Source organism: Zosterops lateralis (genome assembly GCF_965231275.1).
Source record: "Zosterops lateralis genome assembly, chromosome: 8".
Lineage (NCBI taxonomy): Eukaryota > Metazoa > Chordata > Aves > Passeriformes > Zosteropidae > Zosterops > Zosterops lateralis.
In genome coordinates this window covers 29,591,909-29,619,749 of record NC_139768.1, presented here as the reverse complement: position 1 = coordinate 29,619,749, position 27,841 = coordinate 29,591,909, and the positions used below count along the sequence as shown (strand labels likewise).

General features: G+C 41.8%; 1 long non-coding RNA gene across 4 annotated transcripts in view; it reads left to right on the top strand.

Annotated features, from left to right (window-relative positions):
* The window catches only part of LOC310912108, a 57,566-nt gene that overhangs the window by 16,806 nt on the left and 12,919 nt on the right, over nt 1–27,841 (top strand). The window contains exons 3-7 of one of the 4 annotated variants that reach the window (XR_014590622.1): nt 1,943–2,086; nt 2,767–2,877; nt 4,728–4,923; nt 14,577–14,672; nt 16,559–16,686. This is a non-coding gene — a long non-coding RNA (uncharacterized lncRNA). The remainder of the gene's footprint in view (nt 1–1,942; nt 2,087–2,766; nt 2,878–4,727; nt 4,924–14,576; nt 14,673–16,558; nt 16,687–27,841) is intronic. The other 3 variants (XR_014590619.1, XR_014590621.1, XR_014590620.1) reach the window with 3 other exon arrangements.

Below are 27,841 nucleotides of genomic sequence, written 5' to 3'. Positions count from 1 at the left end.
ATTTTGTGTATTTCAGAAAACTTGAAAAACTAGATTCATGAAACAACTGTCATAAACCACAGCCTCACCATGGAGACATTGGGGTGGCCGTGGCTGTACAAAGTATCTTCACCAGCCATCTTTCACCCTTTCACAAATCTTTTCTTTTTGAAGGTATCTGTGGGTGGTCTTCCTTTGTCCAATTTCTGTAAATTTGGTACATCACTTTCTAGTTATGCAGCTGATTCTTGTGTTTATGTGAATGGCTATTTAAAAAAAAGGAAAGATCAGATGTTTGTTGTTTCATTTCAACATAAATCAAACTTTGTACTCACATAGCAATTCTAGTTTAGTCCCAGGAATAGCTTTAGTATTGCTAAGTGTCTGGAGAGTATTGACTACAGAGCCATGATTTTAAGCAGGCTATAATAGTTTCTACAGCTGTTAACAGTTCTCAGAAGAAAGGCACTATTATTCATCGGTATTTAAAATGTGCATGACTTGCATTGCACAGAAGTCAGATTGGGAGAATGTCAGAATTTTTTTTTTTTCTGAAATTCTGCCAGGAAAGTCTTCAATAACTGGAGAAATTCTTTTCACTGGTGAAATCAACATGCAGCACATTGTGTTATTATACTTGCTTATAGCTCACCATGAAAGTTGTCTTTGTATGTGTGGATGTACGGCTTGTACTGTTTTGTTTTTATTTATTCTGCATTCTTTATTATAATGTTCTTTCCTTTTTTCCATACCAGAAAGATTGTTATTGAGCCTTCCACAAAGCTGAAATAATGCTGTGTGTTAAAAAAATGTTAACAATTCGAAGAAGTTATAAAAATTTATAAGTTGACTGAATACTTTGGAAATTTCTGCATATTTTAATATAAATAGGTAATGCAAATGTTTGTTCTTTGCATTTAGAGGTGAGTCTCTGTTTTCTAAAGGTCTTGTATATAAATTTGATTCTTAAAATTACATTAGAACAAAACCAGTATTTTTTTCAGATTGTATAATAGGAAAATGTATTTTCTGAAAACACAGAACATACATGGTTATCTCTGAATGTCATATAGTCATGAAATTCAACATAAATAGCATCAGTTGTTTGAATGACTTCATTAAGTGCATTAGGGGACTGCCTCTTGCAGTCAGCTGAGGTCCTTCCATTCAGTTTTGTGGATCCTGGGTTAGCTCACAAAGAGATGCTGCAGTTAACGGAGAGAGAAAAGGCCATGATTTCTCTAAAGGTAATGTGAAGGTTCAGATTGTGCTGGTACAACTTTCATAGAAATTCAGTCACATGAAATCTATGAAATCACAGAAAATTGTGGTACTTCAGATTAATTTGGTGTTAATGATGAGTTTCAGATTTATTCATAGCTAAAATCATAATAACAGGACAAGTGAGCCCAAAAGGAAGAGCAGAAATAGGTAAAAGGGAAGAGGTGAATGTCAGAATACTGGCAGATGGGCAAGGACATGAATGATGACAATTTTAATGACTACTCCAAAATTATAACAGTTCAAATGTTATGATCCAATGGAGGTGCTGGCTGGGTAAATATCTGAAAAGACAGGCATCAAGCTGGTTTTTGGAGGGTTGGAGGAGAGCGAAGTAAGTTTTAGATCTATGTACAGAGCAGAAAAGATTTGTTATGTTTGCCTGGAGGAGAAAGAATGTCTGATACACAAGTGATGGTGGTAGGAGCTAAGAGTGGACCTGGAGACTGCAGTTGTGCTCAGGTCCCCTGGCCTGCACACTGTGAACCTGTGTGTTTTGCCTGTGCTGCTGGGGTACCTCTTCCAGCTTAGTTCCATCTGAAAGGAGTCTGCTCTGTGCTTGGGGACTGCACAGTAAGTGGGGCATTCTGCCTTTAGAAGCACACTGCTACTCCAAACCTGAACACTGATGTAATGGCAGGGGGCAGAGGGAATACTCAGAATGTTTTATTTCATGTTACAGGTGCTGGCAGCATCTGGAGCTGAGAGCAGTGAGAGTCGAAAGGACTGGGGCACCAGAGGAGGTCACCAGGAGCTGTCATGCCTTATAAGCCCTGCAGGAAAGAGAAAGGGAGAATGATACATTGGTTGATGCAAGCCTCTGTAGGTAAAGTTGGTACCTATCTGAAGTCTACTGTGATTTAGTATTTCAGGTGGATTCCCTTCTGGCATGTTGCCTGGGAAATTTTGGTGGGGCTAGAAGCACTTTGTAGCACCAGCTCCATTAAGTGTGCAAAACAAATGCACAAGAATCCCAGGCTTTTGATTGTGCAGTTTTTTTGTAGATCTTTTTCTCAAGACATCCTGGAACATGCTTCGCTGAGTTGGAAGGCTTCCATGGTCATTGACACCAGTCCTATGAAATAACATTGCTGCTAGCTGGCAGTTTACTCTGTAGAAAGATGCTTATAATTTTCAAAGACTGCTTTCCAAATGGAATCACTATGGTAAATGAACCCTTTAAAGCTTATACTCACAAAACTGAATTCAGTTCAGGAGAATGTTGATTCTTCAGTCTTTTGTGAGTCACTTCCACTGTAATGTTCTCTGGAATCATTCATTTTTGAGTGTTTAAGATGACTGATTGGTAATGTGGAGTTATCATAGATTCAGAGGTATTTCCATGTTCTCTGTCAATGTGCCACTTCATACCATATTCTCACAGAGACTGTTATATAAAAGTACCATTTTACAGAGCGGGGGCACAGAGAGAATAAATGATGGAGATAAGTCTGTGTAAGGAAATATGTTGCAGAACTGCTGATCCTAGTTTTCCTCATGTTACAGTATTTAGCCTCTGGACCAGCTCTCCTGTTCTGCAGCGCAGGTTCATCCCCTTTGTGCTGCAGCTCTTGGTCACCCCATCCAGCATGGACAAAAAGGCTGTACAGCATTCAGGTGAGTCTGGAAGCTGACAGGATTCTTGGCTTTAGTGACAGCATTCTGTCAAATAACGTGATGGTTAGCTGAGACAAATGTATTTAGTGCCCAAGTGTTTCTGTATGCCAGCACTTTGGAAAGGAGGAAAGCAAAAAATGTTTGGTGATGTTGTTGTCAAGAACTGTTCTTGCTACAAGCAGTGGGCACAACACTGCCTTTTAAAGTTTGCTAAAATGATTTGCTGGTAAGATTGTGGCTTGTGAAAGGCGATGAAATGCACCAGCACAACACAGACATCCTTACTAGATCTTATCAGCAGTTGTGAAGACACATTTTAACAATGTTAAGATTTTCCAGGCAATGGCTGTGATGCCTCCCTAAACATGTCCATTAACTCTCCAAGAGCAGTTGACCTTAATTGCTTCTGAGCAATATTTCCTTGAAACCTCTCAGATAACTAGAGGCAATCCAGAGAAGTCTGAATGGATCTCTACTTAGAAACTGGCCATATTCAATCTGTAAAGTATGTAGGGTTTTTTTTTTTCCCTTGAGGAAAGGCTGAAGAGGGCAATAGGTGCAGGATGTGGAAGAAGCAGTGCCCTGACCCTACAGCATTTCTGCATGTTGAGTCAGGGAGTGACATTTAAACAACTCTCACTGCACCCAATATGCAAAACTATAGCGCAGATCAAATTGCTGGCCATGCTCTGAGAGAGATGAAGAAAAAAAAGATCAAGGCATCTCTCAATAGGTAGCCTCTTTTATGTTTTAAGTGTTGGAGGAGCTTACCAGCAAGCTAAAAGGGTCTTGAGGGCCTCTTTTTTTTTTTTTCCCTCTTTTTTTCTTTCCTTGAGGTAATGAATGGCTCTAGGCTTTCCATCTTTAGAGCTGGTGGTTTCCATACCACAGTGATTCAGCCCGCGTGAACTCTTGACCAAATCCCAGTTTGTTTCCTGGTTTTGTTTTTCTAAAATATTTTACATTTAGCAGGGCCTAAAGGCCTCCCTACTATGTGATAGTAAGAAGGAGAGCTGTGGTCCTTCTACTGGCTAGCTCTCAAAGGACAGCTCACTCACTGTTCCCCTGAAAACTTTGCAGCTGAAGCAGTTAAAAGGAATCATGGATTTTTACTGAAATGCAGACTGAATTCTTACATGCTCCTGGCTTTTTGATGCTGTGTTTTTATGTGGGATTTCCTTTGAGGGTTAATAAGATCTGATTTTTATTTGAGAAATATGATCTGCCTGAAATGCTCCAAGTTTAATCAGTATGTTATTGCATGGGAAAGTCATGTACATTTGTCTACTTGCAAGATAAATAGATTAGGATTGCCAATGATTTCAGGGGATAGTAGGTTGTTCAAATAGCATGGTGAGCCCTGTTCCTTTGCCTTGCTGGATGTGTTTTGTGACTGAATTCTCTGGGGTGCCCTGGTGGTTATCCCTGTTACCTTAGAAGTGGTAGGCTCAATAAGGACTTACAGTAGCTTGGCTGTGGAGTTTTAGACACTGAAACAGAGATAATAGAGAGGAAATCTATAGCCTGGGAAAGCTACAAATGAAAGAAATTATATCCTGAAAATTAAAACTTTTAAATGTTAACTGACTTTCAGAGTTTAATGCTTTGCAAAATCAGGCATTTCACTAAAGGAAATCAGACTGCTTTTGAGAAACCTGGTGTTTGCTTCAGGTGACAGAGAATATAACTAAATTGTCGTATTGAACAGGATCCTTCAGGATACAGTGCTGTCGCTGTATTGGAGTGGTGTGGCCACAGGTGGGACTCAGTTGTCACCTGAGCCAGCACAGGCAGCTGTGCAGTGCAATGTCCCAGAGTAGTGAAGGCATAAATGCTCTGCTCCATTACAGCCTCACTGCTGCTCCCAGAGAAGGAGCCCAAGCCTTTTGTGGTTCAAGGTGGTGACCCCAGCCTGCTGAAGACCAAATCCCCACACTGAGGACCCTGGTGAACCTGTGACCATACCAGCTGCTCCCTCTTGGCTCCTGCCAAAGGCTCTGACTGCCTATTCAGCTGTGTGTAAAATCATCTTTCAGCCAAGAAAGTGTGAGTAATCTTGCCCAGCTTCTTGGCATTTCTTGGCATGGAGTTAACCTTGTGACTCTGAAGGAGGTTTCAAAGGACATGCATTAACTCAGGGATCCAGTGCTTCTGGGGGTGAGTGAAGCATGAATGATCAGGGCATGGTTAGGTTGGTTCAGTGGTAGAAAACTGGTAGGAGACAACACCTCTGCACGAGGATGAGGAGTTACTGCTCCCCCTGAGGGTCAGGGGTGAGTAGGTAAAGAAATGTGGACCTCCAGATGTGGAACTGGGATGGGGAAGGGAGAAGCCAGGGGCTGGGGTATGGAAATCTGCCATGATGCTGGGACAGATCCAGGGGTTTCAAAAGACATTGAGAGATATGACTGGAGAGGCCTTGAGGTCAGTGGTTGAAAGAAGGGCACCATGCACTTGCAGGACTACAATAGTATATATTGATATACTACTTAGTACTTGCACTTGCCCCTACAAGCAAGAGAGAGATTCCTGTGTGGGTCTGTAGTTTTAAAAGCATCTATTTATTTTGTATACCTCCATGATTAGGAGGCAAATTTAGGGCTTATCTACTTGGGGAAATCCCTGTAAAATAGGTTGGGTGTGAATTTACAGCCTACTTAAGACCCAGAATAAATGCAGTGTAAATTCACACTTCAGCTTACTTCACAGGAGCTCCCCCGCAGAAACAAACCCTCAGAGTCACCTCTGTACCTCAGTCTGGTGCTAAAAGTGTGTGGAAGCTTTTCAAAGTGGGCCTCCAGTTCCATTTTTGTAGCTGGGTTTTTTTGTAGCTGGTCTCCTGGGGCTTTTTGCAGATGCTGTAAATCACTGTCGCTTTGCTGGGGTTGGAGAAGCTGCTGGTTTACACTGCTCAGGATCTGACCCTTTGCCTCGAGTAACCTTTTATTATCAATTGGCCAGAGGGCATTTTCCTTTTTACTGGCTTCATTATTAAGCTTGTTCATTCACTCCCACCACTACCAATGTCTTTTTTTTCTTTTTTCTGTTTTTCTCCCTGTGAATTTTATGTTGTGTCTTTCCTCCCATGTAATTTCCTAATAGTGAACTAGTGACAGAGTGGGCTGATGGTATTTAATCTTGTGGCTGGAGAGGTCAGGGTGTTTTTGATACAGACAAATACTCCATTACAGTAAAGTCACAGAAAGTTTCCTTTTCAACCTGAAAGGAGAAGGAAATGCACTCTCCACCAATGGGCTTTCAAGAATTACTTCTGTGAGCTGAATTTACACTAAAGGCCAGTTTAGTAATGTTCTGTGAGCAAAGGGAAAAAAAAAAAGAGGAAGACAGAATATTTTTTCTTTTTCTTTTTTTTTTTTTTTTTCCTGAGATTTGGCTTGAGTCTTGGCTCTTATTGGATTAGAATCTTGCAGGGAAAATAACAACCCTTTGCACTGTGAGTTGTTGAAGAAATGGATATCACTGATGTCCAGCTGAAAGAGCATAAGGATTCAAAGCTTAAAGTTCTCTCTCTGCTTCTGGTATTTAGGGGAACTTGCTCCTTGGCAGGAAGAACTAAGTAATGAGGGAAATACATAGCACAATACATTCCTTGCTGTACTGTAGGGCAAGACTAAAAGACTGCCTCTGTCTACTTTATGACAATTTAATTGAAATTTATTAGACTGCTGCTGGGTATACACAGGAGTCTAATCCTGTGATCCATGGATGGCTGTAGGTATTGCAGTGTTCCCTGTGCATAAAATGTGCTTTCTGCTTCTCAAGAGAGAGGCAAATATAACATCATATTGTCTTACTCTTCATTACTTGGACTTGGCTGAGTTGCCCTTTATTAGAAAGGGTTGAAGGAACAGAAAATGCAAGATAAATATTTGTCCCAAAGATGACCTAGTATAATAAATCATTAATTTTTGAAGACATTAAATTATTCTTTCTGCCTAATTACATGATTTGTGGTACTAGTTTGCTTAAATTTGTTTCTGTGGTAACCTGAGTTATTTTATGACTCTTTCTTCTACAGAAAATTTAGTATTGATTCACTGATTTCCTCTTTAAATGCAGTCAAAAAATCCTATTTGCTAAATTAAGAAACCAATAATTGGAATGAAAACATGCATTACCCTGCATTGCCTGAGCTGTTTGGTTGTTGACTTTGACACGTGCTGTCAATTACTAAAGCACATATTTTTGTTAAAAGGATATTTTTTCATTTTCCCAACTATTCTGGCATTAAACCTGTACAAAAAAATCGGCTGAAGTTAGTTAAAAGTTTTGTTAATTTAAGTGTGGGAGCATGTTATCAGTTGAAAGATGTTATTTGAAAGCTGTTCTATTACTGGAATGAACACGGCAAGGTCAGATGCAGACCAAGTGAAAAGAAAGTCAATTGATGTGATGTGTTGGCACACATTTCTGGTAGGTGTAAGTCACGACTGTTGCAGACACTTGATAGTCTTCTCCCATCGTTCATAGACTGATTTGTATTATTTATGATATACTTACTGGGAAGAAACTCCGTCCTCCTGCTGCTCTTGGTTTGCAGTGTATCTATCCACAGCACATGCAGAACTTGGTCCAGACAGCCTGGTTAGCTTATTAGCCTTGGAAGTAAGATGCTACAAGAAGTAGTAGAGGACAAAGTGCTGTAAGTAGTGCTCTCAAAGCACTTACATTGCATAATAAGCATATTTCAATTGGTGGCAGTCACTTTAATGTGACTGAGCTCTCAAAAGCTGGTTGGTGAGGGATGTTGTCATAAGTGTTGGGACCTCAGTGGAGCAGTCAGTTCCTGCCTACCTGATGCTGTGTGCTGACTCAAACAGAAACCCCTTTTCTTTCTAGATGTAGCTGACACAGACATTTGCTCTTCTGCCTCAGCCACAGCGTAGGTACAATCCCAGCCAGATCAATATCTCACTGCCATTGCAGTCTCTATGCCAAATCTATGTGTGACTCTGGTCAAAATTCCCATGTAAAAAGAATAGTTAGGGTTTTCCAGAGGGAGAACAATCCACAAGTCAGAGATCAGCAAAGTGTTCAATGAAGAGTGATGCATGTCACTTGCAGACTTCACACCTACAAGAAGTTTTTTTCAGAGCCTGACTGTGCTGTATTTCATCTAGCTACCTGCTTTGTGTGTTTAGAATGAAAATGTGTAAGTCCCATTCCCTCCAGGAGATAAAGGGACACACCACACAGCTGGATGTGTCAGAGCCAGTCACACTTGATCCAGTGCCTGGGCCTGTTCCAGTGGGCCTTGAACAGCCCTCTCATGGGTATGGCAGAACCCTCACTGCAGAAAGGGGCAGCTGCTCCAGGAGCACTGGAGCACAAGGTATGTAGATATTGCACCTCTGTATGATGTAGAGGATCCCTTGGGTCATTTCTGGCAATGCAGTTCTTGCTGAGAGGAGCCTGACAGCCTGCCCTGCCTGGTGTGCCCCTGCAGAAGCTTTGAAACCAGCAGGAGAGTCTCTCTGCTTTCCCACTGCCAGAGCCTTGTTCTTCCCTGCCACTTGCCCAGAAGCACAGGTTTATATGTACTGTAGAAACCAAGCAAAGGATATGAATCAAAGCTGTGGTGAAAGCGTGAGGTTACAGGTGTTTGTCTGGACAGGAAGTTTCATCCAGGACACCAGGATCATGCAGAAGGAATCTCACGACCTGGTTTCCAGACCTTTATATCAATTGCTTCATTTCTTTTCTGACTGAAAACACACAGCATGTGAATTGACAGTGGCCAGTTCAATATTGGGCAGATGTATGGAACACATCTACACACAGGCTGTGGCACATTTGAGTTTCACGTGAAACAGCTGTTGACTTCTACAGGAGCTGCCTCTTGTGTTACTGTAATTATTACTAGTGCCTTTGGATTACTGCTTTCATTGTATCTTCTTAAGGTTATTGTGTTAAGAAGCCACAGTCCAAGTTCCTTTTTCATTTGCCTTGATCACGGGATACATTCAAAAGAAAAGGCCATTCAGGTAAGCTGTATCGTAACCTTCTTGAGCTTTCTGGAGGCCAGGTCTGTAGTCTAAGCCCCGTGTATGGGCACTTTTATATGTCTCTCTCTTCACTGAAGGTGGCCAGAGGGATTCATTATGGATTTAGGAGAGTGAATCATAAAGCATCACTGCTTGTCTGTCTTGGTGATGGAGGGAGCCAGGACAATTAGCTAGGCCTAGGCATTAACTCTAAGCTAAAGGGGTATGCTTTTCTTGCTCAGAGCCAGGGAAGTGTGAGTTTGAGTTCCAATTAGCAGTATTTAAATGCAAATGAGCATAAAAAGAGCTTGGAGTGCTGCATGTCTGCAAAGGCATCTGTTGCCCACAGACAGATCGATTTGCTGCAGATGCCTGAGCATACTGCATATGCCCAGAGCTCCTCTTTGCCATGTCTTCAGTGAGCATCTCTTGCATGATGAGACACAGAGAGACCTTCCCTTGTGCTGACTCTGCAGGGGCAGTTGTAACTTCTGGCAGGATGTGCATAGACAACTAGGTTGGACATATCTTAAAGCCTAGTAGAATGGTGCCAGTGGAATTCATCTATCAAATCTCACTCCTGGTTTTCTTTTGCCATCAGTATGTCTAGGTCAGTTAGAGGCTGGAGAAGAGAGAAGTGTACTGGTGTGAACATGCTCTGCACTGAAAGTTTGTTCTCCTTCCTGTGGGATACATCAACACCTCTTAGGTCAACATTGCTTCATTCATTCACCAAGCAAAACTGGGACCAGGTCAGAGTTAGAGACCTTTTATGTTGTTAGACCTGTTATGTTGCAAAAAAGGCATTCATTATAATTGCGCATTAGAATATAATTAAAGTTGTATCTTTATAGTTTCTGAAGATCTCTCTTTCCCTGAGAAAAAGAGGGCTACTGGGAGTCTTATTTCATTGTGATCAAGTTATTTCTAGTGGACAGTGTGGAAAACAAATCAGGGAATCTTAGATACCATCTCTTGAGGAGAATCTGGATTCAGTGCAGCTGGGTGCAGAAAGCTGAGGCCTAGCAACAACTGCAGGGCACAGTTACTATTCCAGTTGTCCTTCTTTATCTTCTTTTTATAGATATATAAAAATGGTCTTAGATTATCTGATTTATCTAGTTCAGGCATGTTTTAGTTTTAGGGTTGGCATTCAAATCTAAGACTTCTGGAGATAATCATAATTATTTCATAATTATGAGACATCCTGGGGAAGTATCTCAGTGTTTACAGAGGAATATCTTGCTGTACCACACTCCAGATATATCAACACAGCCAAATCTCCTTCTAGTATGTTATAATTTAATTAGCTCCACTTCTTGAGTCATAATCTGTTTCTCTGGGGCTGAAGCACACACACACACGCAAAAGACAAAATGCAAAATTTGAAAAAGTAATTGTGATCTTTGCCACTTGGATTTGGTACCATCTGTTAACATGACTTCTTGTAAAGTCAGTTTCCAATTTGTTGAATTGGAATTTCATGCCATGAGTAACATTTCCTTTCATTGTGAAGCTGTCAGATGCAGCTCCCCTGAGAAAACCATCCTACCAGTCTGAGATCTGGGGCATAACTCTCTCCTGCTCAAAATCATCCTGCTTCTGAAAAGCAGCAGCACAGTTTACTCTAGTTGAGGATCTGGCCCATAAAATCCTTCAAGGGCAAATTCTAACTGGGCAATGAGCCAAAATGTCATCCTAGAGGACTAGATGACATGAAAACTTTGGCAGAGTTTCTCAACTTCTCAGCCACAAATCTTTCTTTGCCTTCTCAAGAATATTACTTTACTATTAACTTGCTCTGTTTACCCCTCTCTTAGAAGGGTTGATATTTCTGATTTTTCATCCTCTTTTTCGCTACCTCTGTCTTCCAAAAACAAAGTGTTGGAAGGATTTCAAGAGTCAATATTTCCAGAGCTGGCCAGCCTGTGCCTTGGAGATGTATGTAGCTGTTGAGTGCTTCTAAAGTGCCTCTCACATTGGAAGAACATCATGTACAGAGATCTCTGTGCTCACCAGGGCACTGGGTAGTCTGGTCTCCTGGCCAGGGGTGAAAGTGATAGGTGGCTACACCAGCATCTCTGGGATTCCCAAACCATCCTGCTGTTGTAAAGTAGGGTTTGATCAGCCTCTCCTCCTATCACTTCCTCCTGGACTTCCCCCACCTCACAGCTCACTGAGATCAGTGGCACTTATTGATCTCAGTAGTGTGGTTTGTTAGGCTGGCTGTTCCAGGGCAGTCTGTCTGCTGCAGTGTTATTCCTTGATGTGTTCTTACAGTCCTCCACTTTGAACCCTCTGCAATTAGCATCTCCTGATGCTTTACTGTCAGATTTTTGGAAGATTTTCCTTGAGTGTCCACTTTTCCACATGTTGGTTTCTACTTCTCCTGCTTTTCTAAATATTCTCACTGGTGTGCTGAGTCATGGCACCATGTATGACAACTCTCTCCTCTGTCACTGTTAACCAGCACTCACACCTCACTCATCTTGCCCTTACAAGCTGCAGAGGCTAAAGGCAACATTTTCTGTCCCATTTTCTCTCTGGGCCATGTGGTGATCAGGGAAGAGCAGAGCGAGTATGAAGCAGTTCAATGAAATCAAAGTCTCTCTTGTAACCTGCACAGAGAGTAACCACCATTCTCCTAGAAAAGGAACAGAAAACAGAAGCTTGTGTCACTTTGTGTAACAATGATTGCAAAAAGAATGGGAAATAATACACTTCCCTCATGTCTTCTGCAGCTTCGGGAGTAGATGAATGACAATTTTTGGTTCCTTCTCCTCAGATTGAGAAGGGGATGACTAATATCATTGTGACTGATGCCATCTAATTGGCTCAAAAGTGTTTTCTGGTGGTTCTCATGATTGGCATCACTTCCTATCATGTGCAAACCATTGGATAGCAAAGACCTCCATTTGAACTGTCGTGGTATGAAGAAGATCTAAAAGTACTGTGTTTCTAAAGCAATTCAATGTATAGAAAGTATGTATGAATCAGTATTCTGATCTTCCTGTGCAGCAAGTCATGATGATCTATTTCTACAGTTGCTAATTATATTATGTCAAAAAATACTGGGTGTTCAAGTGACTTTTATGCAAAATTCTGTGAGACTGAGATTTAAGGAGGACTTGCTAATGCTAAGAGGGTATTACTGAAATAATTTGCTTTGACTCAATTTGATCTGTTTCAAAACAGTTTGTTGAGCTGGATTGCTGTGTGTTACTTAATATTGAGTCTGAGCCATTTGTATGAGCTGCTGTGGTATTTTTGGGACAGGAAGCATTGTATCCTGATTATTTCTTACAGCCACTCCCATCTCTGCATTATCTAACCAGGAGGGTGTTGCAATCTCTCCTCTTACCTACTGTAGTGCCAGGTCATAGGAAAAAGCTTAGACAAAGAGGCTCACTTTAGACAGATGAGACAAACTGAAGTCAAACTGGGTCAGATCAAAATATTTTACTTTGGTTCAGCTCACTGAAATTAAATGTTTCAATTCAGGAATACCAAAACACTTCATTTTTAAATCAAAAGTGTGGAAATAACATATTTGGCACTTGCTAATGTCATATTTGAAGTCAGGGATGTGAATTTCTCTTAGAACAGAATGGACAAAGACACTTGTTTGTTCTTCCACCATAGCCCAACTTTATTCTTCACAGCTTATATTTATAGGGTTATCAGAAGGCATCATGTTTAATTCTAATTGGTTAGCAACTTATTGTAAGTCAGTTCATTGTTAGAATTTGCTAGTGTATGTGCCAGTCAAAAACTTTCTTTCTGGATATGTTTGCATTCTTGTCTCCTGGGAAGTGGATGTTTCACACAGGTAGAATCTTTCTCCTCACAGGTACAATCTGTTCCCACAGGAATAGGTTGATATGCAAGCTGGTTCTCATTGTTATAATTCTTTTCTCACAGGAACTTATCAGGCTAGCTGTTAGCTATACTTAGCCAAAGTAACAAGGCTAGTTGAAGTAACAAGGCCTGAACTGTGATTTTACAAGGCCATTCTTGTAAGGTTTTACCTATATGTGACACTACAGGCTTTGCTAAAAAGTTTGTCCCTATCTTTTTCACAAGTTCCCTTTAAGTATTCTAAAGAATGAAGTGTTAATGAAGTTGGGAATCCACTCAAGACAGAGGTTTGCATTCCTGGATAGATAGTGGAACAGATTTGTCGGACAGTTTGTATGGACCTATATTGTAAAATTATTTAAAAATGTAATTTCCAAGAGTAATTAATATTTAACTAATGTAATTTCTCCGTTTATTGGGCAACTAGTGTGCAGTAGAAATCATATAGATAGTCTGATCTTGGTATATCTCTTGATCTTGGCTTTCAACGTCTTTTCTTCATTATATTCTCTGACTCTGCTACCAATCAAAATCTGGGGGATAAAATTGGGTAATCTGATCCAGTCAAAATTGCCGGGTTGGACAAATATGAGGTGATAAAGTGAAGAAACACAGCTCAAGTATTACAGAAACATTCTCTAATTGCATGAGTAGTAAAACCATGGCATAGATTACTTAGGGAGAAAGTGGCATATTGTCTGAATTTTTGCAAGAAAAAGTGTGATGAATGTTTTTCAGAGATGGTCTAAGTTATTTGTTCTGTTTTAGAGCAAAGAAAGAGATTAAATAACCCCTTCAGATCGCTTCTAGGCATGGGTTTTTAAGATTCTCTTAAGTGGGCACTTTGGGGTCTTTTAAGATCACTGCTTCTTGGGTGGAGTGAGGACAAGGATAGACACTGCACTGTGGAAATTTTCCTTAGGGCAGGTGTTCAGACAAGAAAAAGTTTTGGGTTTTACTGAAAAGAATTATTCTTTACTTGCTCTGCAGAACTTCAGACAAGAATGCCCAGCTTCCCAGGTTGAAATACTGTGCATCAGACCAATATTCCTGGAAGCTGTGACAGATTATGTGAAAGTGTTAAAATGTTTGTGCATCAACCTAATTTTTATTGAAGGGTTGTGCTTCAATGGTGAGGAGCAAAGGAAGGGCATGTGACAGAAATGTGCAGTGTGAACAGCTCACATTCCTCTTAGCAATTGCATGGTTTTAATTGGGTAACAGATTGTGAACTGTATTTGTAAAGATTATTCAGCAGTTTCAAAAACCACAAATATTGAAGAAAACTGTGCCTTTCTGGAGGCATCTGGCAACCAGATAAAGAACCAAAGTTCATTAATAGGTGAGTCAGTGCTTCTATGTCCCTGCCTGAGATACCCACATAAACTCTCCCTGGCTTCAGCAGGTGGTGTGGTCAGACTAAAGGAGAGTGTGGTCTCTTGGCCAGGTTCTGGCCTGACTTCAGGCTCACACTGATTTGTTGTGATTTTAAGCAAACAGAGGGGAAAGAGTGCCTCAACTGACAAGGTTCATTAGCACTCCTCTTTCTTCCCTTCCTCTTCTCATCCCATCCCTCTCATTACTTCTTCTGCTCCTCATAGGGCCAGGGACTTGCGGTCCTTTTTTCTGGGTGGTGACCACATGGCCAATCTCTCTGCAAAGCCCTCACTTCCTGGTGATAGCCACATAACTTCATGGCCATTGTGGGTTTCTTCCAGACTACCTTGTCCTTGCTGCATTTTGTTGCAGTTGTTTGAAATTGTTGCTCATGAAGCAGGGTCTGATTTGCAAATTAAAAACTTTCAATAATTCTCTGTATTTTATATTGGCTTACAGAAGTACTGATCTAGTTGGATCAGTAACCAACTTGCATGGATTTGCAGCAGCTGCTTCATGAACCATCCTTCCAGGAAGGGAACATCACAAAGATGGGTGAGTTGGATGCTGAGGAGTGGGAATTGGTCTAGTCATCCCAAGAGAAAGCCTCCCCATTTGTGAGTCAAAGCCTGCTGTCTCTTGCTTAAGATGAAGGGAATCTCCCAAGGGCAGCTAATCTTGCACGATCTCATCACTTGAGATCAAACATCATGATATTGGGTCATTAGATACTTCTAAAAGTGCATGCAAACCTCATTCAAATTCCCATATAGCTCTAGCCAAAACACAAGCCAAATCATGATCCAAATAACCTCCTCCTCAGCCCACCTTCATCGCCGTTCTCTTTCAGTGGCAAATGCAGCATAGAAAAGATGCCTGAATGCTTAATTCAGAAATTTACTGTTTAAGGCATTACTTGTATGAACACCAGCGTAACACATAGAATACCAATGCCCTAAATTTAGTAGTTTAGTCTGAGTCATTTTCACTATGTGGGAGGGCTGTGAAGACACTCCACAGAGTGGAGAAACTTGCTGATGGTGTCTGTCCAATGAGATTTTTTTTTTTAAAAGTCAGAACACAGCAGAACTACAGATATGTTTGTGAGTAAAATGCAGTTTAGTTGCAGGCTCCAGCATAGGAGAGGGGCGGTGTTGCTCTCCACCCACTTCAAAAGCTGAAGTCAGGTTTGACTGATATGTATCTCTGACACTTAAATAGTGCAGAATTTTTCATGACAGCAACGCACAGAGGTAAACACTCTGGCTGCATGATTTGGAGGGACATGGTGTGGTGTAATCCCCAGATTTGTCTGAGCAATTACATCTTATTTTCAGATTTCCGAGTGATAGCAGCTGAGTTGATACAATCCTGTATGTAACCAAGCAGCAGGCAAAAATTATCCCTGGTTTCATTCGCTCAGGGGTGAAATGTTGTCCCACTGAAGCCCAGGTGACTTTTGCCACATAGGTCATCCAGCAGGGCTAGAGGTACACACAGAGTCTTTGAAACAGATGTGGGCACGGGTCATTAGGTGTGGATGTGAAGGAGGCATTTAGACTTGGTATTCTGAACTGGTAACACCTTCCTGCCAGTCTGGGTTTTATTCTTGCTCCATTAGCCTTTCTGCATGAATGCAGCTGATTTGAAGTTGGTATGAATTTAGCAATTCCATTTTGAAGATTCTTCCTGGGATTCCCTATGGAATGAAACTGCTTGTCTCCTCAAATGAAAACCTAACTTCAGTACCTTATTCGAGTCAAAATTGATAATGTTTTTATTCTGAATAAAAGTTAGTTCTAGCTCAACCTCTGCTCTCTGTGTTGAGAGGTGAAGCAAGCAGAGATGAAGGATGTTTTCATGCACTGTATCCTGTCTGATATCAGCCATGGCAGATGCATAAACATATTCAGGCTTGACCCTATACCCTGATTGTCATGAGTGGTGCTGCAGAGGTCAGGGCTCTGCTCACACAGACTGAAGGGTTGGTTGTGATGTGTTTAATGCCAGTGAGATAAACCCTGTTCTTAGAGAAACTCCACTATAATCAAAAGCTTATTAATAAGGAAAGTAGTTAGCTGCTATCCTAAACAAAGCAAAATGCCAAACAAAACCCTGTTCTGCTGTTTGTTCCCATGCCGGCATTTAGCTGCCAGGGAAGACCAATCTTATAAACGTGAAATCATATCCATGGCAACACGCAACATGCAAGCCATGTTTAACTTCGCAGCATGTTAAAAGGTACATTTTAAAAAAAATGTATTTTACTGTTAAGAATAGCAATTACGACTTTTAAGTCAGCTATTTTAACTCAGTCAGCCTGAGAATGTTGAGTGGTGAGGATAAGGGCCAGAGGCACAGCTTATTCCTCAGAGCACTTGTTGCTAGACATTCCCAGAAGGTATTATTGCTTAAATACAGCTTGTGTTTTCTTTACCCAGATTCCCTTAGCAAGGAAGATATGACAGGTTGTGATATCGGACTGCAGTGAGGTTCCACCACTGCTATTGTACCCTTCATGCCTGAGCAGTGCTGGGCTGTGCAGCTGGCAAGCTTGTGGCCTTTTGGGGTAAGTACTGGATTCAAGGAGCCTGCTTTGTGATGTGGCATCTTGGGATTATAAGCACCCTACTCAGGTGCTGTTTAGTGACTCCTGCATCATGCTAAAAAGCAGACATTGCTCACAGAGTTGGAGACCAGCTGAAGTAGGGAGTCGACTGAATTAGTGTCTGAGCTTGAAAATGTATTGGGAAAAGTAACAGAAAGATCCCAACTTGGAGCAAAAGCTGAAGCTGAAAACTGCAGATGGTTTTCTTGTCTGTACGATAATGTCAAACCCAAAAAAAGGGAGTTTTCACACTCTGTTGTCTGTTTAGCACAAAGTGAAAATTATGTACTGGAAAATGGAGCCCAGTGTCTCGAGAAAGCAGCTCTGACTGTGCCTATACAATACCACACAGGGGTCTGGGGAAGTTGGGCTTGACTGCTTTTGCAGAGGTCTCTGAAGCCTTGAGCTCTGAAGCCTTGTTTGCTGTGGAGCGAAGGGAAGGAAATAGAGGAATGGGATTGTTCTCAGTAGTTTTCATCTACTAGCAGCTGCATGATAATGCAGCATTCAGAGTGAATTGTGCTAGGAATCTCTTCTAAAAACCAGAAGTGTCATCTCTAAGGGCAGCAGAACAGCCTGTGCTGGTTGTGAGGGCAGTGCCAGAAGTCACAATGGCTACAGCTGGATTCCACAGGGCATGGTGGAAAAGAACAGGATGTTCTGGTAGCTACTGTCATGTGTGTCTTGAAGCAAAAGAGCTGGTAGATGCAGTAAACCTGAGGGTCTGGCTCTGAAAAGACAGCATCACCTTGGAAGAGCACACATGTATTTGCTGTCTTCTGTAGCTGTCCATCATGGCTCTGGTTTCTCTCTTCTCTTTTTTAGCCGCACAGAAGTGAGGCAAAGATGATACAAGGTGCACTTCATATAGAAATTTAACAGCATATATATTAGCATGTACCTCTCTCTACAGAAAAATGGGGATAATGTATCAGTAAAACCTGTCCCCTCATTTTTTAGGAGAGCCTCATACCTGTGTCTAGCTGGACAAGGAGGGTTGGACTGTGCTGTTCCTTTCCACTTCTGTAAAGTGGACACAGACAGTATGTTCCAGCAGAAGGATTTGACACTGTACCTCAGTTACTGGAGGTTCTGTGTTCAGTCTGGGAAGAAGAAGTGTCTGAGATGCCTTGCTACTAAGCTGTCTGCATGCTGGTGTGAGGGGAGAGAGGTGAAGCACCAGGCAGCAGAATAGCATCTTGGAGGCCTGAATCCACAGTAACTCGTTACATGGGACTTCAGTGAGAGTTGTCTGTTCCACAGTCTTTTGAAATACTTTATGTTCAGGAGCCTAAAGTGCCCTAGGAGCCCGAAGTACCTAGTTTTGACAAGAAAATTACTTTTGTTTGTGGAAAATTTCCTGAAAGGACTTCAGGAGTTATTCTGCAGTGAACTTCGGATTCTACCTTGGGTGGTGGTATCCCTTGTGGAATATGTGTTGCTCAGTCTGTAGAGTTGTCAATACAAGGCATATTGCTATATCAGCCCTGTGGGTGCTTTGGCCTTTGCTCTGGGTCTTAGGTCTAGTCATGCAACTCTTCTTTTGCAGGATGTTAGTATCTTTAGATCTGTCTGCTGGGTTCTTCCTGCTTTCATGTTGAAGAGTGTGTGGGAGAAAGTGGCCAGGAGTGTAGTGTTGGAGCGACCTTTTACTGATGGAGGCACAGTGGTGGTGTGTGCTGCCAACACACTCTGGCAGTGGATGCAGGTATTTCAGCCAAGCTGTGCCTTCTACTGCTCTACTGCTCAGTCTTGTGATAGCAGGAGAGAAATGCTACTTGCAGAAGGCTGGGCTGGGGGTCAGTGTGACAGCTGTGTGAGTGGGCACCCTAAGTGGGGGTGCCATGTGAGCCTGTGAGCCTTGAGTTTTACCCCTCTCATTGTAGTGTACATAGCCACACCTGCTAAAGTCACTTGTGCCCGTGTAGCTGCGATGTCTTCTGCTGCTGTCACTTCTTGGGGAAACCTCCTTTAACAGGTCCTTGAACACTGGCTAGAACTGTGGCACCCATTGGGACACACAGGGACTCAGAGACCTCATTAATTTGAAGACTTTCCTCTAACCTTAGCAGACCTTCAGCACTTGGATCCTGACCTCAGACCAAATGCCTCTGTCACGTATCTTTGAGGGGAATTGGATAGAATTTTTCTCATTCCATCTTTAAGTGCCCACTGGTGGTCTCTTCTTTTGAGGAGACAACAGGACCCACTGAAAGGCTATTTTTCCATGAGGGTAACTTCAGCATGCTGGTGATAGCTATGGTGGGTGTCTACTGAACCAAGAGTGTCAAAGCCAACATCTAAAATGACCTTTAGGCTGTTTACTCAAAGCAGTAACAGACTCGCCCCCGTCTTCCTGATAAGGCCATCACTTATCAAGAAATAAGAAGAGCAAGTGGCTAGATATGGAAAGCATTGTGGGAGTGCCTAATTGAAAACACACAGCATTGTACAGAGGTAATGCTATACACCAGTAACCTTTGCCTCTTCTGTGGAATATGTATGTAGAAACCAGGAGAATTACCAGGTATTGGAAAAAACTCCATACCAACATGAATAGAAAACCATTTCTTGGAGAGACAGATGTCTATGATTCAACTCAAGTGTCTCCTCATGCTCCATGACTCTGTCTCCTAGATATGTAGTAAAGTCTCAGAAATTAACAATTTTCATCTCACTTAAATGAAACATTTTAGAAGAGCAGTCTAAAGTAAGCCAAGAGATTAAGTAGACACTAAAAATTCAGTAAGCTCTTAATTTAATGGCTAGATGTGTAGAAAGCTAAATACCAAATAGAAGCCAATAGAAGCTAAGTACCAAATAGAAGCCACTATAATTTAGAAAATCAAGTTCTTTCTTACAAAAAAGTTTCTGCATAATCATAAGACAAAAATATACTTCAATACATGCTTTAGAAAGTATTGGTATTTTAATGGATTTACCTCATTAAGCTATTGTAGCATTTCACCATCTCAAACTAAGCTTTGTTTTAGCTAATGTTCGCCTGAATTAGTTTTTTTTCTTGTAATTAATTTTTATTATTTAATTTTTATTATTTTTTATTTGGGGTCAGAAAAGCAGCACCATCTGATCTCACTTCTGTATTTGCTAGAGAATGTGGAGACTGGCTAGCGTGAGGGTTTTTCATCCTGGAAGGTTTTAGTAAGATCCTTCTCCACTTGGTACATACGTCACATAAGTACTGAAACTGAAAGCTTTAGACGCGATACAACACCTAGTAATAAACTGTTTCAACTTTTTTTTTTTTTTTTAAAGGGGGAAGAAATACCATCCTTTGGCAGTGTTTCCTCTCAAACCTCAGAGACTTGCTGATCTGCTGTGTAGATCTGTGCTGTGGTTGCAAAGTATCAAGACAGAGCTAAGGATTTTTATATCCACTCTTCCCACCCAGCACTCACAGCTCCTTCCCCCTTCCCTGTCTGTCGGGTGGTTTTTGAAGGTGTTGAGGAGACAGGAAGGGAAGGGACACAGAGGTGACCATTGGACAGATAAATGGAGAGTAGTGTCAACAACTGAGCCTCATTTCTTTTCGAGTGCAGCCTGAAAGTGCCTTGGTAATTAGAATGGATTGTGAATATTGCAGGTTTTTGGGGGCATGAGGGGGAAGCAAGGTAGAGGCAACTGTTTTCCATGTCAGATTAAGGAATTTGCGAGCGTTTGGGGCAAATGGTCCACTCTCTTCCTTAAACTTTGAGCTTTTTAAATGACAATGATGGTTTTCTGAGTTTTGTGCTGTTGTGATACATCATGGGAACATTTGGCAAGGACACATGTTGGACATGGAGCCCAGTTGCAGCTAATAGGCCATGAAAGATAATGACATCCAAACCAGAACTCCAGTTAAGTCACTGGGATGTTCAATTTCTTATCAAATTTTTGAGTTTTCTTTGCAATTTTCTATGCAAAGCAGGCACTTGGAGTGGAAAAGGTCATTTTGATAAAAATCCAACTTTTCACTAAAATCACTTTTCTTCAGCACCCTGTCCCAAAATCTGTTATGTTCACAGTGTTCCAGAACAGTCTTGCCATCTGTCAGAAGCATTTTTAGGTAACAAATTATTCAACCTAACTGTGCCCTGTCTTTACCACACCAGTTGTGTTGTCTGTGAACTTCCTTGGGATAGATAAGCCTGAGGCTCACCAAAGGCAGCGGGAATCTCCAGACACTGAGGAGGAATCTCTAGAGCCAGGAAATAGAAGTGTCCTGAGGATGTGGGTGTTTCTGAAGCACCAGCCATCTCTGAGTAGGGATGCTTTACCTACTACTGCAGAAAGCAAGTGTGTTCCAGCACGGAGGTAGTGCTGTTCCAGAAAGGAGTGTGTCTTGCTCTCCCTTTAAAATGGATCCTCTTTTGCATATTTTGTATTTTGGTAGGAGGTGGGAGGTCACACTCAGACTCTTCCTGACAAGATCCAAATTCATATTATCCACCCCCAGTTACTGCCTAAAACATATGAAAAGTTCTCAGATAAAGGATTTTTCTCTTTCAGCCATGTGTCCTGATCACTGGGCTGAGGATTCAGCTCTCTTAGGATCAAAGCCTGAATTTTTGTTTAGAGGGGAGTCCCCCTATCCAAAACTCTGTGGTTAAGGCATTTCTTGAGGAGGTGAGAGACAAGGGTTTCAACTGATGAATACTTATCTCATGGTTTTTTTCAAGAGCATACTAATTACTAGACTGTGATACGAGAAGCAGACGGTGTTGCCACTATCAAATTGGTTACTTGGCCTGGGTTTCAAAAGCAAATGGCCCCAGCCAAGTTTGCAGTGCTGGGTCAGTGTGCTCACAGCTGTGCTGACTCCACTGAGGGCTCCGGGGTTGGCTCTCACACTGCAAACGAGTTCTGTCAGCTTTCCCAGGCTGGGGAATATCCGAGGCAGGCAGGGTGCTATGGGAAGCAGTTAAAGGACACAGATGGGTCTGGCGGGGGGCAGAGGAGAGGCCTTCTCTCGCCACAGTTAGGGAATTGACTTTCTCCAAATGCTGAGTTGTACATGCCACTTGTACATGTGTCACTGTGAGAGCTGTTGAATATTTTGTCGTGAGACCACTAATGAACTTGACAGCCACCATGTTCACCAGTTAGTGGAACAGATTTACCCATCATCTCTGAGTTTAAGTGAATGGGACTTTACTTGTGGTTAAAGTTTTTTGGGTGTTTTGTTTTTGTTTTGTTTTTGGGTTTTTTGATTGGGTTTTTTTTTGAATACACTTCAGTCTCTTGCTGGACTGGAACTTTTAACAGTGTTATTTTGTCTCCTCAAGTTTCCTTCAAGATAAGGTTTTCTTGTATTCTGAAATGATGTGGCAGAAGGCAAAAAATAATCTTGTGACTCATTAGGAAATAAACAGAGGCATAATTGCCATCTGTGTTGCAGTCCATTTAATCTTTTCTCTCTCCAGTCATGGAAAAAAGTTCATAAAAAAAAGTTGAGGTCTGGTTTTGTGATATTTTTGAGAGAAGCTAGCATAAAAAAATTACAGAAAAGAAAGGAGAAAAAAAAAAACCCAATACGGGCGCTATACGTTATCTTGGACAAAATGGATTAAATTTCTGACACCCTACTCATCAAATTCTGACCTTGATTTGACCCCATTGGCTTTTTACTGTTTGATGTTCTCAAACTATTTGGTGCCACTTTTCCTTAGCAGTGTAGTTAATTTTGAGTGTTAGATAGAGATCAATAGTCATAGCTTGAAATTGGCACTTTTGGACGAAAAATATGTTGTGTGGCAGTAACATAGATTTGATAGTAGTTCAGTTAAGAAAATGGTGTACTCTTTCATTATTGTTTTCAATGACAGTATCCAGAGTGTTTCTTCATTCTCCTAGCAAGCTTCTGACAGTCTCTTGTAATATCTTATCTATCAAAGAGTTTTCATTCCTCTCCTTTCACGCTTGGCTTCTGGAGTGGAACTTTATTTAAAAGGTCCCTGAAATTAGAAAGAATGACCATGGCACTTCTGCTATCAGTAAGAAATAAACCCCCTTTCTTCTAGACTTGCTTGCCCACATTGAAATCTCATTTACTGTGCTGGCTGTATGGTGGAAGCTTGACTGTTAGGAGGAAGTAAGTGGCCTGTTGGATAAAATTTAGTCTTCTCACAGGTAGGTGGGTTTTGCATACCGCCTTGCCCACCTTGTGAAAGTGCCCTGTGCCTTGCCTTCAACTCATTGCTGCAGTGAGAGTGGGCCTCCATTCAAGGGATGTTTGTTCCTCAACTGCAGCTTGGAGTATGTGCCTCTGGAGCGTACAGCTGCTCTGGAGTGCTGGGATGGGGCTCAGGCAGTCTCTAGGGCACAGGATTTGACAAGACTGTGCCCCTTTCTGTGGGGTCCCACTCTAGAACACTTGGTACTATTTAGGTGCAATGAAGTTCTTCTTCAGGCTTCCATCAATGAACATTTTGGGGGAGTTTTCAATCTGGCCTCTGGTGCAGGTGTGTCCTTCCTCCAGTATAACTTTGGATATCCTGACTAGTGTAATCCAAATTTGACAGGTGGTTGAAAATATCTTTTTGACCAAATTAAATTAAATTAAAGTATATATGTGGGGAAGGGGAAGAAAACACAGATGGGCCGAGGAGAGGCTGTAGAGGGAGGCACTTGGGAGAAACATGTCATGACAGTGTCAGGTGCAGGGAAATGTCAGCCATGCCTTGTGCCTTCTTCATACCAAAGAAGAGTCCAGCCTTTGGACACAGATGAATAAGGAACCTGGTTGCAGCATTCTTCTGCTCATGGAATTATTTTATTAATTTTGACATATTTCCTAGGAAAATTGTGAATATCTCTGTTTCAACAACTACTTGAAAAGACCCCCCAAGGGGTCTCTTAAGACCCTCCAAATCTTGATGAAGTAATTCATCAGGTGCCTTCTGAAGAGCTTTTTTAAATGCCAAGCACTAACAATTTCAGATCAGCAAAGTCCTTAGTTTCTTCTAGGCTGCTCATTTGAGAACCAAGTACCCAGGCAGTTTTACACAAATAATTTTTTACTACTTGGGAGCCAAGATGCCCAGTTTGAAACCATCTCAACTCCTATTGACTGTTCTCACAGTCCTGATACCTGACCTTGTTGGGGAAGAGAGTGCATAATATGCAGACCAGTGGTTTGGGTGGTTGGCAGGATATTTGGGTTGGGTAAATAACTGATAATCCAAGAAAATCAACAGGTCATTGTCTATTTAGAATCACTGAAAATCTACTCCATGCCACTAGCAATATTGTCTTTTTGGATCAAAAGGGCATAGCGAGACTTCCAAAAAGCAAGATTGTCTTATTTTGTGAAGAAACTTGTGGTGTGTCAATATCAGCCTTTCCTCGCCTGCATTCAGAAGTTACACAGAGTCTGAATGCAAATACAGGCTGCAGGGAAAATGGAAGGGCAATCAGGGCCTGTTTCCAAAGGATTCCTGCATCTGGAGGAGGCACCTCAATAGAGATGGCTCTGAAGAGAAGCAGTTGTGGTAGGTGCACCCTGGTGCTTTTCATGAAGAAGTGGGGACTTGTGTCCCAGGGACAGGCCTCTGCAAGTGGTTGGATTTTCCTTTCTGTTTTCTTTAGAATTCAGTCTCTGGAAAGTGTGTGCAGATAAAATGTGGACAAAATACTTCCCCGTGGCTTTGGCTGTTTAGCAGAGGATGGTAGTGATGGATAAAGACTGCTGAGAAGGGATATTGTAGGTGCCCATGACTCATACTCTTTACCTGACAGCAACTCTGGGGCCTGTGGATGAGGTGGAGTTAGACCTTGTACTAAGGTGCTTCACACTTCTGTTCTATGACTCAAGTCTGGATGTGCTTTGTGTACTGCCTTCCTGACATTTATCATGTCCTGAAGGCAATTGCTTTTTCACAGGCCTGTGTTCTTCCCCCTGTGAGCCCCAGCCTGCTGTCAGGAGGGCTTGGAGATGTACCAAAGCAAGGCTCTCCTCTTGTGTGACCTGAGTTTAATTGCAGCTGTTTGAGGAGATTTTCCCCGAGGAGCACAGAGCAAGTGTGCTGTGATACCAATTTCTCAGATATATGGCTGGAATTCAAACATCATCTTGTAGACAGAAGCCCATGGGTGCACATCTACATGAGGGTTGAAAACTTAATTCCTTTCAAGGGTGTGTCTTTGTGACAGTCTCTATATGTAATCAACAAGCTCATGATAAATCACAAATTCCTCTCCTGGAGACCAAGCATCAGTGGTGCTGAGTACCAGCAATTCCTATTAGCTTCAATAGCCACTGAAGGTGCTGAACATCCTGGTTACATTTGCTCACTTCCCAGGGGGCCACACTGTCCAGTTGCCCTTGGGAATATGTGCTGTTCTCATTGGCTGGGATTTGTAACTGATCGGATAAAGTTACCACACTGCTTTAAATCCCATGTAAAGCCAGGAACAATGATTTAGTGAAAACAAACGTTTCTTAAAACTTTGGCTACAGTTTTCACCATCCTCTGAAAGATTTTAGGTAGGCTAGCTTCTCACATATCTTCTGTGACTCATTTGCAACCCTGAGCAGCTGCCTTCTCTCCCAGGTTCAGTTTTAAACCTAAAAGAAGGCTCAGCTTTGCCTTCCAACAGCCACTGAGTGTATTTTAAAAAGCACTGCCACTGTAGCTGCTCCTGCTCCTCTCGTTAATACTTTTCCTGACTGATACATTTCAGTGCCTAAATGTATTGTGAGTTTTTCTAGAGCAACTCCAAAGCTGTGACAGTGGATTTTTCTAGTTTATAGCATGAGCTATTCAACTTGATTGACTCTACTTTTAGGTGATGGCATTGATTATTAAAGAACACATGCACTTACAGGTAAGATATGCTTAATAATGTCTTGCTCAGTCAGGAGTGGAGCCCTTAATCTGCTCTGCATCCTGCAGTTCACCAGGGAAGCTGGATGCTCTCTGGGAGCAGAAGCAAATTCCAGAGCACTGAAGAGGTGAACTGAAGAGAGTAATCACTGGAAGACTTGACATGAGATTTGATCACCTTGCTGGTTTCTGGGGATTCCTCAGGGATAGAATTTGTGAGAAATTCCTGGCATGGTACTAGTTACATAAAATTGATATTGATAGTGAATTGTTTTTAAAAGGGAAGCTGGCATATTGTAAAAATATCAAATGATAAAGCTATAGTAGTTGATATACAGAATGTGCATTTGCAGCCTGGATTGATACATGCTTCTAGATTTGCCAGAAATTTTAGGTACACACTTATTACAACTTTCAATGTAGGCAAAATACACAACAATATTTAAGTAAATTATTTGGAACAGGAATTGCAAAGTCAAAATAAATTACTTATTTGCTTTATTACCAGGGACTACACATGTGCTGCAATTGGACTCGTTTGTTAGAGCCAGATGTAAAAAGCTTCCTTCAGATAACTCCATCCCTTGCACACTGTCTTACTGTGATATCTTCTGTGTATACCCCTGTTGGTGTGGCCTGGTTGCACTCTTTTCTTGACTGTACAGAAGGGAGTGCCTGCGTTTGGGGACCTGGAAAGAAGCATTTTTGTGGGGCACCCAACTGGTATGTGGGGCATGAGTAAGCACAGCTATGCAGCTTTCTACATTGAGAGCAGTATTTGGGGAAGCTCAATGGTGCCTGTGCTGTTTTGGCTCTGCTGTTTTGGTCTGTGGCCGAGTTTGTCTGAATTGTGGTTACAGCCATGTTGAACAATGGATTGCAATAACATCCTGGGGCTGATTGTAGCAATGGGATAAAAGAATGGATTGTGATTAGTGAGAGAAATACTGGACTTCGGTGCTTTTAGGAGTAATAAAATGTCTGCTCTGCAGTATGTTTAGCAATACGTACAGAAACAATCTGTGGGGTTGCTTAGTGTTTTTCCAAGCTTTTATTAGGTTGTTAAAGGTAAAATCTGGGCCATCTTGAATACAGTGGGAAACTGCCTTTGCCTCTTTTGGATCAGGATTCCTCCCTTATGTCTGTGCCTATTGTACTTGGTAAATCACCAGAACTCCATCACAGCTAACCTAGGAAAGCAGGGAGCATCTGAGCTATACTTTCAAAATTCAGTGCAGTGCCCCCAGGTAGTGCTCAGGGGCAGATGTTGTACCTGGGCACTCTCATTGCTTGTCTCCATGCTTGAGGGTCTTCTGAGCAAAGAGGTGGGAAGAGCCGGCAGGGAACAAAGCTGCTTGAAAACGAGGCTCAGATGTGGCAAGAGACTGATGGCAAACCAGGAGCACAGCTGGGGAGAGACCCTGTTGGCCTGACTGCCTCTGATGGTGTAGCAGTCCGTGTGTGCAAGGAATTTACATAGGATCACAACTAAGTAAAGTTACATTGCATTAAATGCATCCCAGAAGAAAGCAACTTCTGCTCCAAAATCCTGACAAACAAACTAACTAACTAACCAGAAAAAAATCTCTCAATTGCCCAGAAGTCTGGCTTTAATGGGCATTAGCACATGGATATTCTCCAAGCGTAGGTGACAAATATTTGGAGTGTGTGAAATGGTGCCATACCCCATTTCTGAGCAATGCAAACCTGGACCAATTTGGCCATGGGCACCTCTCCTCTCATGCCTTAATTCTAAATAGATAGATGATAGTGACCATTTGTACTTTAAATGCTGCTTTTCCTCTTTTGACCTCAGAACACTTTAAAAAGGTGGGATACTTCTTCAGGTCAGTTGTGGGCTGAGAATTTCTATACTGAATGTTAACCTAAAGAGCAGTTACAAAGCCCAGTTTATAAATCTCTCGAGATCTTAGAACAGTACTACTGATCTCCCAATGATAGCCTCTTGGATATTATTGCTGAAACTTTCTGGAAGTAGTGCAAACCAGGAGGGAACGATTAATCTTCTGAGTAACCCCATTTACTCTAGCAGTTTGGCCCTGAGGGAGTAGGAGCACTTGATGTCTGACAGCAGCCCCAAATGTCAGTATTTCTCCACTCGTTCATTTGCCTGCTTGCTGTGGTAGATTTCATGCCGTTATAAGCTGTTTATGTACAGCCTGATCAAAGTGCTTAATGACAGGGTTAATTTCTACGTATAATGAGGAAGTCAAGACAGGAGACAGGTACTGTGTAATCGAATTTTTCATTTTGGAATTTGTTTCTCT